We start from the raw sequence: 17,164 nt of genomic DNA, 5'->3' as shown, positions 1-17,164 counted from the left end.
ACAATAGGTGACGTACCCGGCCGACTATAGCGCGGCTCGGTAGAGTAAAATAGATACATATATATGATGCATGTTGGACTCTTTGGAATCACATTTTGAATCTTTCGGAGTGACGTAAGGTCGGTATCCTTCGTACACGTTATTAGGATTAAATCTTCATCAAGAATCTTATAAGAATCAGAAACTACCAACAACATTGATAATATAAGAATTAAAGAAGTAACATCAATATCAATCGTTTCATAAGAAGGGCAGCAATGTAAGTACTGCTAGCTTCTAAGAAGTAACAGCAAGAAGTAACAATTTAGTTTAAAAACTATCTGGTATACCCTCTTATTAGAAATCATGCTCATAAAACAATTCATTGAACCGGTCTATCATATTTAATTATGTCGCTTCTTTAAAACTAGTTTAATTAGCTACATTCTTTCACCCGTATGAGTCTATCCGAGGAGGTAAATGTGAGTCCCTTTTTATGCTACTTGTGATTCTTTGAAGTCCTACTTGTTTTAATTGTTTGGCGCCTAGATTTTTAATTTTGGGCAACCCTAGGATAAGTCTAGAACCACCCTAGATGTCCAATACCTCCTGGACAATAGTCATGGGATGGGTAGGCACATATAGGGTACGACCTATAATTGAATTAGTGCGCTTTAGGTAAACAACTTAAAGATAGTAATCGGGTAGCTGGAGATGATAGTTTATGCTCGCTGGATAATATGAGCATCTATTGCACCTAAGGTTGTGAAGTATTAATTATGTTACACGGGGTGATCCTTTAGGCTTAAAAATTTTGGACCCCATTTGTATCTAAATTATTCATGTATGTTCTAGCACTTAGGATTCATAAAGTAACTCTAAGATTGGAACATCCTTTGTAATTACAAGGCTTTGTAAATTGATATTAGTTAATAAAATCTTTGTGCGATCTTTATGATGTTTTCTTCGAATATCCTTAATCTTGTTGATTAATAGTAATCAAACTGTATCCTGTCATGTTGCTTCACTTAGAATAATTAGTGACCTATTTAACCTCTGGCCCACTTAGCTTAAAAATTAATTTGTATATTCACTTAAGATAATTTAGTCCATTAAATTTATATTCCCACATAGTTTTAAATTCGGCCGGAAACCACAGTTGTGGACCTCATAGAGTGTCTAACACATTCTTTTCGAGGTAATTTGAGCCCTTACCCGATATTTGGGCTGGCTAGTTAAAACAAAATTATTTGCAAATAGGTGCCCTAATGCACCTTAAAAGCCGTTAGGTGACGACTCTTCCCTTTACCCTTTTAAAAGACTAATCACATGTCGAGGCACGCTTTCATGTGAAAACGGGGCGTGACAACGTGACGACTCTGCCGGGGAAACTTAAGCTCTTACCATAATAAATTTTTTTGTTGGGTGGCATTATCAATTTTCTTTACTTGACTTATTTCATGTACTTACCTTTCCCTGTCCCCTTACTTGCTCGAAATTGAAACATCGTGAACCTCCCTTTCTCTACTACTTTATCTGCTTACTGTGTAATCATGTTTTCGAATATTATGTTTATTTGAGAACCATGATAACTATTTTGCTTACTTATTTACCGCATAATTATGTATTGCCTTTAAATGTTTCTTCATCATGTAAAATTATTTGGCTATGTGTTGTCATTTTTTCATAAGCATGCTTTCGATATCATATTCCACACGTTCCTATTATTAACATAGCCGCACTTGATGAGAGTCCACGCTTTTTGAAAAATACCATTTTAAAATAGAAAAGGCTTATTAGCGGTAGACTAGTCGATCAACGGTGTAGTCAACTGTCCCGCGCCTTCTCCTCTCAAGTTGTCCACTTGAAAGTACAGGCCAGACCCTTAGAAACCTACTTTGATCGAAATTGTGCATGCATTATGTTAATCCTAGGATGGATTAAATATCGTTGGTGTATTAAATTCGTTTAGATAAACCTCGTCCAAAGTCCAAAAGGGATCTATACAATCTCGAGGGATACTCTCTATGACGATCCAGCCGGTCGTTTTGAGTATTGTAGCCCTATTCCCCTATTTGTTGCTTATTCTGTGTTCATTTGTTGTTATGTGACTTGCCAGGGTGGTTGGTTTGGTTTCGGGGATGTTTCAGAATGAATTGGCACACTTAGTTCCAAGGTTTGAAGCCTAAGTTGGAAGAGTTGTTTGGATGTTGACTTATGTGTAAATGACTATCGAATGGAGTTTTGATAACTTCAATAGCTTCATACGGTGATTTTGGACTTAAAAGTATGTCCGGATATTAATTTAGAGCCCCGTAGGTCATTTTATCTTGAATTGGCGAGAGTTGGAAAAGTTGATGTTCAGAGAGTTGAGAAGTTTGACCAAAAGATGACTTTGTTATTACCGTGCTTAGATTTTGGTTTTGAAAGTTTGAATAGGTCTGCTATGTCATTTATGACTTATGTAAAAAATATGAGGTCAATCAAAGCTGGTTTGATAGGTTTCAGCATCGATTGTAAAAGTCAGAAATCCATAAGTTTCAATAGGCTTGAATTGAGGTACGATTCGTATTTTTGATGTTACTTGATGTGGTTTGCAGCCTCGACTAAGTTCGTATGATGTTTTGGGTTGTGCTGGTATGTTTGGATGGGATCCCGAGGGCCTCGGGTGTGATCCCTGTCCTAACATTGTGGCAATACTCTTGGGCTTGGAAACCTGCGTGACTTAGTTGAGTTAGAGAAATTCAGTTCTGATGGCTTGGTTATGTGCAAATGGGTTTTGTAGAGTTCTCGATGATTTCTAGCATGGCTTGAGATGGATGTCCTCAACAGGCATGGGGGAGTTTGTTGCGCATTGTGATTTTCTCCTGGATGGGATCAAGTGGAAGGTTTCTAGCTGATGGAGTATGTATTCTACTTGTGACTTAGAGTTGTTAATGGAATTCGTGTGCTTTCATATAATGTTGTATTAGAGGCGGTGCGTCGTTGAGATTTGCATGTGTAAATTTACGGTTCAGTTTCGAAAGGAGGTCATGTGATCTTGATAGCATGGATAGTTTCACATATTTAGAAGAATATTGGCACTATCTGGTATCACCTGAGAAGAGTGCACATTTCAGAAGGTGCCTTGTGTTTTGACGTGCGGATGCTTCATTAGTATTGCGGTACTCGTCTGGTTGATCGACTGTTGATGTTAAGGTTTTGCTATGTGGAACAGAAGAATTATAAAAGTATTTCTCGTGAGATGATTGCATGTGAGGGAGGTGTTAGTCATTCGAGTGGTGGAGTTGGAATCGGATATGGTGATTCATGTATTCTATGGATTTAGAGACTAGGAGGGTTTTTAGAGGCAGATCATTCCTTGGTTGCAGACTGTGAATGTATAGCCGACGTTAGATGGATAATAAGTATGTTTTATGGTTATATTATTGTGGACTTTTGGATGGTTATTTACCTATTTATGGATGGTCGGTGTTGATTTGGGAGCCCATTGGTAGGTCTAATAAGGATGTGTATTCTACACCGGGTCGGATTTGTTTACTCAACACAACTATTGTGAAGGATGTGTCATCGGTTAGAGTTGATATTATTCGTGTCTGTTGGTTTCCATGTATTGCTATTCGATGTTGCAATGGGTTGTGGGACTGTCGACTATTCACACACATAATGTGTTCTGTTTGGGCCTTGTGGCAAAATTCGAGCGAGGTGGTTCTTGCGGTGTTGAATGGGTGAATACGCCTTGGTTATGATATTTCGGTTTGTGGTATATTGTGCTATCCGTTCATCCATGATTGTGGTCATGCACTTCGTGTATTTATTGCTGATTTGCGTATGGTTGTTGATTTTGAGTATTATGGCTCGAGGTATTTCATGTGGACCGGTGTTTGAATTGATACATGCACTGCAGTGAAGTTATGTCGAGATATGATCCTTTGTGTTTATTTTGTTTGTGTTTGTTCTCTTTTGTGTGATGGGTTCATATTATTGCGCTTATGGTGGTACCTGTTGAGCTTGTAGAATGGTTCTCTCAGTTGATTCTCTTTCCATTTTTGGGTGCATTTAAGTTGTTGCTTATTGGTGCATGAATTGCATGGTATGTGGCTCTAGGTGTTATTGGTGTAGCATGTTGGTCGAGCAAGTTGTGCTGGGTGAGATGCCGTTATTGTACATAGAAGGAGCACTATCGGGATTGAGTAAGGTATGTTTTGCGATATGATGATGTCACTAGTCAGCTTAAAATTTGGGTTATGGTTCTTGTTGGGCGAGAGAGATCCACGACTTCTTGATTTGATGGGTATTTATGAGTCTCTAAGTGTTTCTTTCATCATTGGCAGTGTACAAAGAGTTAGAACAAGTTTTTATTTGATATGAGGTTTGATACCGGTACCGAATTCGTATTGAGCAGGTATTGTGGTCGGGAGTTATTTCTATGAGTATCTGAGTTGTGTCGTATACCATGTGATTACATCCTGGGAAATGGTTATGACTTTTATACAAGCTTGTTCAGACTTATAAAGTGTATGGATGTGAGAATCCGGTCTTGTAATGGATTAAGTATGTTGGAAATTGGGTTCCAAGGTTAATGAACTAAGGTTGAAGGAAGAATCTTCAGTTATGTTGAGTTAACAGACTTATATGGATTGGGATGACATGGAATCAGCCTCAGGTATGTGTATTGTGAGTTTACACAGTGATTTGATGGCTTTGGAACGACTCTTGGCACGTTCTAGGATGAACGTATGTTTAATTGGGGGAGAATGTAATGACCTGACCAGTAATTTGAAGCATTTGCATTCTGTTTGGTGGTTCGAGGGCATGAGTAGCTCTGTATGATGTATTATGACTTGTGTGAATCTTCGGTTTTGGTTTTCAGGTGATTCGAGATTGATTTGGAAGAATGATTCTTATTTTAGAAGCTTTAAGTTGGAAGAGTTGACCAAGTTTAACTTTTGTGTATTTGGACCCAGATTAGTGTTTTGATGGTTCTGGTAGGTCCGGATGGTGATTTTGGACTTGGGAATATCCCAGGATTTTTATTTTGATGTTTTTAGAAGGTTTTAGCGTTAATTGGTGAAAGTTGACAATTTGAACGTTTGAAAAGTTCATAGGTTTGACCGGGAGTTGATTTTGATGATATTGGGTTCTGATTATTATTCAGGGAGTTGGAATAGGTACGTTATGTCATTTGGAACTTGTGTTCAAAATTTGAGTTCATTCTGGGTTGATTTGATATGATTCAGCACGAGTTTTGGAAGTTGAGAGTTCAAAAATTCATTAAGTTTGATTTGAGGTGCGATTCATAGTTTTGATATTGTTATGTGTGATTTGAGGCCTCGAGTAGGTTCGTGTTATATTTTGGGACTTGTTGGTATGTTCGGACGGGGTCTCGAGGGGCTAGGGTGAGTTTTGGGGGTGGTTTCAGACTATTTATAAGCACTTTTCAACTGCTAGTATTTTGCTACAAGGGTGTACATCGTGATCGCGGAGCTTTGGGCCACGATCGTGAAGAGTAAAATGGAAAATTGGACATCTGAATCGCGTTCGCTGATGAAGCTTCGCGTTCGCGAATGAGAAATGTCTGTTGTCACTAAGTTGACTTCGGGAGCTTATATCTTGCAATCTATAAGGATTTTTTGAGGTGATCCAAAAATGAAAGTTGTAGCCTTTATTTCTAGTTTTCAGAAAGTTAAACTGTTTATCATTTGGAGTTATGTACAAAAGGTTATGGCTAATAAACTATAGGATGTCTGGGAAGAGTTTGGGAAGGGTTAGTGGAATTTATTCATCGCGATACAAGGGAATGGGCCGCGATCGCGAAGGGTAAATATTGTGCTGGACAATTTTGGAATCGCGATCGCGAGGTTTGTAACCACAATCACGTAGGGTACCACTTGGAAGTGCATATATGTACTTTATTTCGGACCTTTGAGTTATTCACATTTTAAATTGGGGAGACTAGGATTTGGGCGATTTTGGAGAGGATTTCACCACATGGATTTGGGTAAGTACTTTATACTTGGATTTGATTATATTTCATGATTCTATCTTCGAATTTGGCATCTGATTGATTATTTTAGAAGAGGAAATTAGGGGGCTTTCTCTAAATCTTCCTAAAGTGAATAATTGGATTTTGAACATCTATTCGGAGTCAGATTTGAGTAAAAAAATATATGATTGGACTAGTAATTGAATACGTTATCGAATAAAAAAATATATGATTGGACTAGTAATTGAATACGTTATCGAAATTGTGAGTTTTGTCGGGTTTCGAGGTGCGAGCCCGGGTTGACTTTGAGGATTGATTAAAGATTCGACCTTTATCGTTTGGGTTGGTTTCCTTTGGCATTATTTGATATTTTTGAGTTTCTTTTGGCTAGTTTCGAGCCGTTTGGAGGTGGATTCGCATGGGATGGTGTTTCTAACGTATTGTTTGGCTTGCTCGGTATTGGATTTGGCTTATTCAAAGTAAGTAACATTTCTAAACTTGAAATTGATGGTAATTATCCATAGGAACCATGTTATTTGTGATGTGTTGGGGTGGAGCACAGGTTAGGTGACGGGCGGGCACCGGAGTAATCATGACCCCAGTTGACTTTTGTAGTGTATTGCTATCATGTCTTGTTTTATCCGTATTTTTCCTACTTGTTAGATTAATTGAGCCATGATTCATGTTAGAAAATATTTTTAGGCTATGTGGTAAAGACCTTATGAGGCTATCTGTGTTGTTTTGAGTTTTCTGATTTAAATGTGATTATACACTAAGTCAAGATTCTTCATTAGCATATCATATCTCAGTATCTGCTCATCATTCATTATTATATCGCTTGTTATCATTGTTCTTCCATATGTGATACTGTTGGGTTGAGTTCTATGAGATTGTGAGCCCTCGAGACTTGAGAGGTTGATGACTGATATGAGCCGCAAAGCCATATTATGAGTGATATTTGGGATCGGGTTGTGATGTACTAGTTGACTTTATTATTATTATTATTATTATTATTATTATTATTATTATTATTATTATTATTATTATTATTATTATTATTATTATCATTATCATTATTATTATTATTATTATTATCATTATCATTATTATTATTATTATTATTATTATTATTATTATTATTATTATTATCATTATTATTATTATCATTATCATTATCATTATCATTATTATTATCATTATTATTATCATTATTATTATCATTATTATTATTATTATTATCATTATTATTATTATCATTATTATTATTATTATTATTATTATTATTATCATTATTATCATTATCATTATCATCATCATCATCATTATTATTATTATTATTATTATTATTATTATTATTATTATTATTATTATTATTATTTTTATTATTATTATTATTATTATTATTATTATTATTATTATTTTGCACGCCGCAGCAGGCCTTATAGGCTTTATTGTTCTGGATCGGGGCTGCACGCCGCAGCCAGCCTTATTGGCTTTATTATTATATGGATCGGGGCTGCCCACTTGCAGCAGGCCACATCGGCTTTATATCACGCTTGGGATACATACACGTGCTTTGGTGAGGGGATTTGATGCGAGGCACCCGTACAATACTAGGTGATGTTTTGTGTGTGTGTGTGATGAAGTGGGCATTTGAGACAGTCAACTTGAGTATGTTGAGAGAGAGAGTACCCGGGGTTATCACCGGGAAATTAATCATATGATACTTGACACGTAGGCATAGCTATGTATTTTTCTCATGTAAGACGGTAAAGTGATAGTTATGATTTGACATATAGGTATAGAGATGTATATACCTCATGCCAGGCGGTATATGATAATTGATGACTTGACATATATATTGATATGTAGGCATAGAGATGTTGTTTCCTCATGCTAATTGGTAAACAAATATTCTTATCGGGTGTTGTGAATTGGGGATACAGTTCTTTGATAAACTCATGTTTAGTTGTTTTTAGTGGGGATATTTGGAATTGATTTTTTAACTTTAAAAGCATGCTTACTTTTCCGTAACTATGAACGAGCTGAGCATATATCTCTCGAGTTATTTACATTTAATGTTCTTATTATATTATTACGAGTTGTTATTTGCTATTGGTGTTGGACACTAACCGTGTTTCGAGCTCGTCATTGCTTTCAACTTAAGGTTAGGTTTGTTACTTATTGAGTATACATGGTCGGTTGTACTCATACTATACTTCTGCACCTTGCATGCAAATCTTGGAACTGATGTTGTTGTGTGTGGTAGGAGCCGGCGTTGAAGATGTACCTCCCTCTGGATATAGTAGCCACTTGTCCTTGGTAACTTTAGTTTTGATAATCTATTTATGTATATTTCGAACAGATGATGTATTTATTTCAGAACAACATTGTAAAATCTAAGTTTTAAAAATTCATGATTTGTACTATCAATCCTTGGGATTTGTATAAAAGTTCAGATATTTCATTTACTGAGTTCATACTTATCTTCTTTGGAAATTGTGAAATAGTTGTTTGGCTTACCTATAGAGATGAGTTAGGTGCCATCACGACTAGTGGATTTTGGATCGTGACCGACTTACTACTTGATAATTATACTTAGATCGATTATTTCGAACATATTATTGAATGATAGTTATCATGCTTACTATCCGAATATAAGTTCCTTCCTTTTTTTTCAATATGGGTTTAATATCCCGATGAATTAAAATGTCTCTTCGGGTCAAACTCATTAAGACGTACATTTATTCAGGATTAATATTCCCTTAGACTACATGTCCTTTCGGATCAATATTCCCATGAAGCAAAGTCTTGTGAAATCGACATTTCTTTTTACATAAAGTCCTACTGGATCGAAAATTTCCAAGACTAAAGAATCATATCAACTCAATCTTGTTTCATTCTATAGAGAAGGAGGGACGTCCTCTTTGTAATGTTCAAAAGCAAAATGGCCCTTATATATATTTAAAGTCGGACACTCAAAGAGCACGACCTTAAGACATCATTCTGGATGAGTCGAACACCCAAAGAGTGCAGCCAGAAGATCTCATTCAGGGAATAATGCATGTTTAAAAAAAAGTAAGTCTATAAGATTAAACATGAGCACTCAGATAAAATTCCAAAAGTTACGAACCAAATACATATTTTCGAATTAAAACATTAAAGTGCAGAAACAAAAACTTTTTTAATCATAAACAAAGGCTTGAAGGCGCCAAAAAGTTGTTCCTTCAACATTCCTACAAAATTCAAACACCGAAATAATTCCCAAAACACCAAACACCTATGACACTGGCATAAGAAAATAAAAAGGAAATCCCACAAATGGGTAACTACAAGGATAACATCCCAAACTCCCGTAACTATACTTTCATTGGAACACCATTGACAATCACTAGTCTTGAGAAGGAGATCCGAATTAGAAGCTTGAGGACCCGGAGGAACAATCTGAGAAGTTGACAGTGCTGTTGGAGGAAGAGACACTTAAGGAGTGGAAGTCGTAAGATACAATCCAATGTCTTCTTCTTTATCAGCCTCACCCGGCTGCCCTGAGAGCGTCTCTTCTTTTGAGGAATAATCTTCAGAAGTAGACAAGATCATCAGTAGCTGGGCTTCCTCTATCCTTCATCTTACTTTCTCAATATCCCCATCTAAAACAAGGATCCCGGCACGGACAACCTCTAAAGTGTTTAAAAAGGTTTCCAAGTAAAGTATATTGCGGGCACTCTCGGTTTGATTTTTGAGCGCTTCATAGTACGTTTGTGCTTTTTATTCTCAGACTGCAGACTCAACCTATCAACCTCTGAAGCGGAAAGAGCTTCCTTCTCTGACTTCAAAGAGTTGTCAAGAGCTTGCACTTTATCTTGTGATATTGAAGACTATTCATCGCTCGAGAATATTCTTGAACAAGGTGTTCGGAATAAGCCTCTTTATTAGCGAGCAACTTTTTCCAAGAGCATATCTCCTGAGTTACCTTGGAGTTCTGCTCAATAAAGGAACCTTCACGCTCTTTAATCTTCGTCTTCACCTTCTTACCTCTTCGGATGTTAATTGTGCATGAGGCTGAATAGCCTCCTTCACGACATGGGTCTTGTCAAACTTGGCTGACAAAATTTCATCTCGCCTCTTCAACTCCGGAATGACACGCTTATAGTATGAGAATTTCTTCAATATTTAGTAGAAACTAGATTGGCCTATAAGAGAAGATGAGAAAATGATTCAAAAAAGTTTGGAATATAGAAGTAAAGGAGGAATGAAACAAGCAAGTAAGAAGAAACACCCGAAGAGTTCAATGCAATACATCATTCACAACGGTAGAATTAGTATGGCTATCTAGGTTTTCCTTCTCCAAAGGGGCATCTAACTCTTTTAACCAGACCACAACTTTATTCAAATGTTACAAAAGGTTAACATCATTCGGAAGTTCAATCGTAATACTGCGTTTACCAAAACTAGTGGCAGGTTCGACCATTCAAGTTCCAACTTTTACACCGTGTAAAGCTAGAAGTTCCGGAAAAGTCAAGTGCTCAAGTAAAGGAATCTCTGGAGTAGACTGTTTTAGTAGGAACGTCATGTTCAAATGGATTTTCAAAATCAACCTCTACAGATAATTCCAGAACTGCATCATCTGCTTGAACCTTTGTATTCGGTCGAAACCGGACATGCCAGATTTCATAGGCACGAGGAGCTGCCTCGAGAGTAAGCTCGTAATGAACCAGGCTCGAGCATAATGGCAAAGTACGGAGCACGAAGATCGAAATGCTCGCTAAAGATCGAGACCGAGCATGACCGACTTCGAGTAAGGCATAATAACGGAATGGCAAGATATTAGCGACCGACCGAAGATCTCGGCAGAAATCTTGGAACATATCAAATCAAGCAGTTATTGACGTCAATCATGGGAATTGTTTTCATGATTAGAATTGTACCTTATTTAGGATTCCTCTACTTTATAAAGAGGGACCCTATTCATTTGTAAGGCGCATTGATTCAGTGAGAAAAAGATACAAACACATTGCTCTCTATTTTACTTATTGTCCATAATTGTTCATCATTTGTTCTTTACTGTTCTTCTTTTCCAATCTCAAGAGACCATCTCGAATCGAGGTCGAAAGCGCTACTAGAACACTGGTTTAAATTATTTTACTATTCAGATTATCTATTTCAATTCATTGTTTGTCAATTAGTATTGGATTAAATCACGTATCCTTAAAACAACTAAACAATTTTAATTGTTACTCTAATTTTAGGGTAAACAGTTTGGCGTCCACCGTGGGGCTAAGGATAATAGTGATTGTTCAGTACTGATTCTGGTAAAACACACTATTTTACGCTTGTTCTTGTTGAGCGGCTTTACTTTCAGGTTAAGACATGTCAAACTCACAAAACGGATCCACACACGGTAACAATGACCTCGGATTCCACGATGAAAACGAAAATGTGACCGCTCCAGGAATCGAGGTACCATACGCTAATCTCAGGGCAGCACAGGCTGCCAACCCAGACGATGTCAGTTTGCACGTTGCTCTAAACACGGACCTAGGAGCAGATCTCGATGGGAGTGTACGCAGAGAAGGCCGATCTAGTGGCCAAGGAACACAGGGCAGAGGAGACGAAAGAGTCAGTCCCCAATTGATATTCGAGATGCTTCAGGCTCAGCAAGCCGCTATTGCTCAGTTACAAAATCAACATAGAGCTCCGAAAAGGGTCGAGCCGAAAATTACTTGCCGTACCGAGCCAGTACCGGAAAGGTCGAATGGTAACGAATCGGAGACTAATCCTGCGGTAATGAAAATGCTTGAGGAGCTCACCAAAAGAATTGAATCAGGGGAGAAGAGAATCGAAGCCAACAATAAAAAAATGGGGACATATAACTCTCGAGTTGATCAGATACCAGGGCACCGCCGATCTTGAGAGGGATGGATTCAAAGAAGTTTGTACAAAATACATTTCCTCCAAGTGCGGCTCCGAAGCCTATTCCAAAGATGTTTCGTATGCGAGACATATCCAAATACAATAGGACTACCGATCCCAACGAGCATGTTACTTCATATACATGCACCATTAAGGGTAACGATTTAGAGGATGATGAAATAGAATCTGTGCTGTTGAAAAAATTCGGAGAGACCCTTTCGAATGGAGCAATGATTTAGTATCACAACCTGCCACCAAATTCCATCGATTCATTTTCCATGTTAGCAGATTCTTTCGTAAAGGCACATGCCGGAGCCATAAAGGTCGCAACGAGGAAATCGAACCTTTTCAAGGTAAGACAAAGGGATAATTAAATGCTAAGGGAGTTCGTGTCTCAATTTCAAATGGAACGCATGGAGTTGCCACCGGTCACAGATGATTGGGACGTTCAAGTTTTCACCCAAGGGTTAAACGAATAGAGTTCGATAGCATCACGGCAGTTGAAACAAAATTTGTTCGAGTATCCAGCTATTACTTGGGCAGATGTACACAATCGATATCAGTCAAAGATCAAGGTGGAGGACGACCAATTAGGAGCCCCTTCCGGTTCAGTATATCCAAACAGGTCGATAGTTAAAAACCAGAGGGGCGTCGACAGGGAGCCAAGGTCGAAGGAACAATGGTTTAGGACGCAAATCCGCCCGAAACGATCGAAGAAGTGATCGAGGGCAGAATTCTCAGGGACTTATGAGCAAAAGTGGTTTCGACAAGCATGCCGATCCCACAGAGGCACCTCGATTATCGGAATATAACTTTAGCATCAGAGATACTAGGTGGCCCAAACCCATACAAACCGATCCTTCCCAAAGAAACCCAAATTTGATGTGCAAGTATCATGGCACGCATGGTCACAAGACCGAGGATTGCAGGCAATTAAGGGAGGAGGTAGCCCGTCTATTCAATGAGGGTCACCTTCGGGAGTTCCTCAGCGATCGAGCCAAGAACCATTTCAGAGAAAGGGACGCCAACATGAAAAATGAACACGAGGAACCCCAACATGTCATTCATATGATTGTCGGTGGGGTCGACATCCCACAGGAACCCATATTTAAACGCACTAAGGTTTCAATCACTAGGGAAAAACGAACCCGAGATTATGTGCCCGAAGGCACTTTATAATTCAATAACAAAGAAACATAAGGCATTTCTCAGCCCCACAACGATGCTTTGGTAATTTCTATCTTATTAAATAAAGTTCAAGTTAAGCGTGTTTTAGTGGATCCAGGTAGCTCGGCAAATATCATCCGATCGAGGGTCGTGGAGCAGCTCGGCCTACAAAATCAAATCGTGCCCGCAGCTCGAGTCCTAAACGGCTTCAATATGGCCAGTGAAACAACTAAAGGGGAGATTATTCTACCAGTGAACGTGGCTGGAACCATTAAAGATACCAAGTTCCACATAATCGAGGGCGACATGAGGTAGAACTGTAACACCCCGGAACATTTTGAAGAACTTAAGTGTAAAGCCCGGTAAAATTTGCAAAGAAAATAATATTTCATTACGGCTCGGACCTTTTGGGTTGAACAATGCACGGTGGCTCGGACCATACGGAGCACGGTCCTAACGAGCATGTTACTTCATATACATGCACCATTAAGGGTTACGATTTAGAGGATGATGAAATCGAATCTGTGCTGTTGAAAAAATTCGGAGAGACCCTTTCGAAGGAAGCAATGATTTGGTATCACAACCTGCCACCAAATTCCATCGATTCGTTTGCCATGTTAGCAGATTCTTTCATAAAGGCACATGCCGGAGCCATAAAGGTTGCAACGAGGAAATCAAACCTTTTTAAGTGTAAAGCCCGGTAAAATTTGCAAAGAAAATAATATTTCATTACGGCTCGGACCTTTTGGGTTGAACAATGCACGGTGGCTCGGACCATACGGAGCACGGTCCTAACGAGCATGTTACTTCATATACATGCACCATTAAGGGTTACGATTTAGAGGATGATGAAATCGAATCTGTGCTGTTGAAAAAATTCGGAGAGACCCTTTCGAAGGAAGCAATGATTTGGTATCACAACCTGCCACCAAATTCCATCGATTCGTTTGCCATGTTAGCAGATTCTTTCATAAAGGCACATGCCGGAGCCATAAAGGTTGCAACGAGGAAATCAAACCTTTTCAAGATAAGACAAAGGGATAATGAAATACTAAGGGAGTTCGTGTCTCGATTTCAATTGGAACGCATGAAGTTGCCACCGGTCACAAAAGATTGGGACGTTCAAGCTTTCACCCAAGGGTTAAACAAACGGAGTTCGATAGCATCACGGCAGTTGAAACAAAATTTGATCGAATATCCAGCTATAACTTGGGCAGATGTACACAATCGATATTAGTCAAAGATCAGGGTGGAGGACGACCAATTAGGAGCCCCTTCCAGTTCAGTATATCCAAACAGGTCGACAGTTAAAAACTAGAGGGGCGTCGACAGGGAGCCAAGGTCGAAGGAACAATGGTTCAGGACGCAAATCCGCCCGAAACGATCGAAGAAGTGATCGAGGGCAGAATTCTCAGGGACTTATGAGCAAAAGTGGTTTCGACAAGCATGCCGATCCCACAGAGGCACCTCGATTATCGGAATATAACTTTAGCATCAGAGATACTAGGTGGCCCAAACCCATTCAACCGATCATTCCCAAAGAAACCCAAATTTGATGTGTAAGTATCATGGCACGCATGGTCACAAGACCGAGGATTGCAGGCAATTAAGGGAGGAGGTAGCCCGTCTATTCAATGAGGGTCACCTTCGGGAGTTCCTCAGCGATCGAGCCAAGAACCATTTCAGAGAAAGGGATGCCAACATGAAAAATGAACACGAGGAACCCCAACATGTCATTCATATGATCGTCGGTGGGGTCGACATCCCACAGGAACCCATATTCAAACGCACTAAGGTTTCAATCACCAGGGAAAAATGAACCCGAGATTATGTGCCCGAAGGCATTTTATAATTCAACAACAAAGAAACATAAGGCATTTCTCAGCCCCACAACGATGCTTTGGTAATTTCTATCTTATTAAATAAAGTTCAAGTTAAGCATATTTTAGTGGATCCAGGTAGCACGGCAAATATCATCTGATCGAGGGTAGTGGAGAAGCTTGGCCTACAAAGTCAAATCGTATCCGCAGCTCGAGTCCTAAACGGCTTCAATATGGCCAGTGAAACAACTAAAAGGGAGATTATTCTACTAGTGAACGTGGCTGGAACCATTAAAGATACCAAGTTCCACATAATCGAGGGCGACATGAGGTAGAACTGTAACACCCCGGAACATTTTGAAGAACTTAAGTTTAAAGCCCGGTAAAATTTGCAAAGAAAATAATATTTCATTGCGGCTCGGACCTTTTGGGTTGAACAATGCACGGTGGCTCGGACCATGCGGAGCACGGTCCCAACGGGCATGTTACTTCATATACATGCACCATTAAGGGTTACGATTTAGAGGATGATGAAATCGAATCTGTGCTGTTGAAAAAATTCGGAGAGACCCTTTCGAAGGAAGCAATGATTTAGTATCACAACCTGACACCAAATTCCATCGATTCGTTTGCCATGTTAGCAGATTCTTTCGTAAAGGCACATGCTGGAGCCATAAAGGTCGCAACGAGGAAATCGAACCTTTTCAAGATAAGACAAAGGGATAATGAAATACTAAGTGAGTTCGTGTCTCGATTTCAAATGGAACGCATGGAGTTGCCACCGGTAACAGAAGATTGGGACATTCAAGCTTTCACCCAAGGGTTAAACAAACGGAGTTCGATAGCATCACGGCAGTTGAAACAAAATTTGATTGAGTATCCAGCTATAACTTGGGCAGATGTACACAATCGATATCAGTCAAAGATCAGGGTGGAGGACGACCAATTAGGAGCCCCTTCCAGTTCAGTATATCCAAACAGGTCGACAGTTAAAAACCAGAGGGGCATCGATAGGGAGCCAAGGCCGAAGGAACAATGGTTCAGGATGCAATTCCGCCCGAAACGATCGAATAAGTGATCGAGGACAGAATTCTCAGGGACTTATGAGCAAAAGTAGTTTCGACAAGCATGCCGATCCCACAGAGACACCTCGGTTATCTGAATATAACTTTAGCATAAGAGATACTAGGTGGCCCAAACCCATACAAACCGATCCTTCCCAAAGAAACCCAAATTTGATATGCAACTATCATGGCACGCATGGCCACAAGACCGAGGATTGCAGGCAATTAAGGGAGGAGGTAGCCTGTCTATTCAATGAGGGTTACCTTCGGGAGTTCCTCAGCGATCGAGCCAAGAACCATTTCAGAGAAAGGGACGCCAGCATGAAAAATGAACATGAGGAACCCCAACATGTCATTCATATGATCGTCGGTGGGGTCGACATCCCACAGGAACCCATATTCAAACGCACTAAGGTATCAATCACTAGGGAAAAACGAACCCGAGATTATGTGCCCGAAGGCACTTCATCATTCAACAATAAAGAAACATAAGGCATTCCTCAGCCGTACAATAATGCTTTGGTAATTTCTATCTTATTAAATAAAGTTCAAGTTAAGCGTGTTTTACTAGATCCAGTTAGCTCGGCAAATATCATCCGATCGAGGGTCGTGGAGCAGCTTGGCCTACAAAATCAAATCGTATCCGCAGCTCGAGTCCTAAACAGCTTCAATATGGCCAGTGAAACAACTAAAGGGGAGATTATTCTGCCAGTGAACGTGGCTGGAACCATTCAAGATACCAAGTTCCACATAATCGAGGGCGACATGAGGTACAACTGTAACACCCCAGAAAATTTTGAAGAACTTAAGTGTAAAGCCCGGTAAAATTTGTAAAGAAAATAATGTTTCATTGCGGCTCAGACCTTTTGGGTTAAACAACGCACGGTGGCTCATACAGTGGGGGTAATGGTGGAAAGGCATTACATAGGAGAGTGTCATCCAGACCCGCACATTCAATTGCTTAGTCTTCAGCTAGAGCACTACCATCAGGGTCCTGATCAGCAGCGGTGGGGACATAGTAAGCAAGGCAACCATGGATCTAATCAGCAGGTCCAGTCAAATGGGGATTCTCAGCTACAGGAAAGGCCCCCATGTCCCAAGTGTGGGAGGCGTCATTTTGAGGTGTGCCGACATGGCACGGATGAATGTTTCGGGTGCAGAGTCAAGGGCCACCAGCTATGGCACTGCCCCAACAGTCAAGGGATAACAAGTAAGTCCCTTAACCCCAATATTAGGAT

Source organism: Nicotiana tabacum, chromosome 13 (genome assembly GCF_000715075.1).
Source record: "Nicotiana tabacum cultivar K326 chromosome 13, ASM71507v2, whole genome shotgun sequence".
NCBI classification, from domain to species: Eukaryota; Viridiplantae; Streptophyta; class Magnoliopsida; order Solanales; family Solanaceae; genus Nicotiana; species Nicotiana tabacum.
Note: the sequence above shows the minus strand (reverse complement) of the source record.